At 44.7% G+C, this 1,114-nt stretch overlaps 1 pseudogene; it reads left to right on the forward strand.

Moving 5' to 3' along the window:
* Nucleotides 1–571: 571 nt before the first annotated feature.
* On the forward strand, nt 572–749 carry LOC148936967 (U2 spliceosomal RNA; annotated as a pseudogene).
* The last annotated feature ends 365 nt before the right edge of the window (nt 750–1,114 follow it).

The raw sequence follows: 1,114 nt of genomic DNA on the forward strand, positions 1-1,114 counted from the left end.
ATTTTTCTATGTATATATTTTATTGCCCGGACCGCATGTTTTTATCTCCCTGTGTAATCTTATTTATTCTTTGTTATTTATTCTTATTTATTATTTTATTTTTTTATTTTTTATTTTTATTTTTATCTTTATTTTTATTTTATTTATTTACATTTATTTATTTATTTTCTTTTCTGTGGGGCCATGAATGTTCGAGTGTGCGTGCCGCGTGAATCATATTGTATCTTAGGCGAGTGTGAATGTGTCGCGTTGACTTTATTTATTTTATTTATCTATTAAGTATTGCCGCGCGCGCGCCCTCGGGGTCTTTTATCTTTTAACCTTCCTATCTGTGATACACCCCGAGGGCCGCCGACACCTGTGTCATCCCCCCAGCACGCGAGCTGGGGGGATAGTTTAATTTTAATATGCGCATGCTGGCGGGGAGCGACCCCGTCAGCCCCACTAGTTTTAGTGCCCACAAGGCGGGGGGGGCTATTGTCCCCCGCCAATATAGTATTTTAGTTTTGCGCGCGGCCTAGCCGCTTTTCCTCTGTATCTACCCCGGGGGGTGAGATGCCCTCCGGGGAACATTCTTTAAAATAAAAGTGTGCTAATCTGTTCTTATCAGCTTAATATCTGATACAGTCTCCATAGGAGACTCAGAATATTAAACTGATTTTTGAGACCTGGCGGGTGCACGGAGCTTGCTCCGACCCTGCCGCGGGTCGGCTCCGCATTGCAGTACCGTGGAGTTCGGCCCAGTGCACGGGGAAAAGAGCATTTTATTCTTTTCTATCGCATCCGATTACCCCAGAGCACGGGCCAGGTCTCAATAATCGGTAAATCCGCGAAATCGGTGTTTTCTGTGAAGTGCGCGTGTTCTGAGTCTCCCGGGCCCTCGGTGCGTCATCCAGTGGGTAAGCCGGATTATTCCACGTCATCGGGTAAGTACTTGGTCCATCGGCTCACTCAGAGTATCGCATGACTGGTCGCATCGCAGAATCTTATCTGAAAAAACGGCAAAAGTCAATTTCGCGTATATCACTCTCCGGCCGCTCTTAGCACGTATTGACGCAACTGTTTTATATGTTTCTTGTCTATATTTTACCGTATTGACCATATTTTAACTGTT

This window comes from Pogonomyrmex barbatus, unplaced genomic scaffold (genome assembly GCF_055798465.1).
Source record: "Pogonomyrmex barbatus isolate J1 unplaced genomic scaffold, ASM5579846v1 scaffold19, whole genome shotgun sequence".
Lineage (NCBI taxonomy): Eukaryota > Metazoa > Arthropoda > Insecta > Hymenoptera > Formicidae > Pogonomyrmex > Pogonomyrmex barbatus.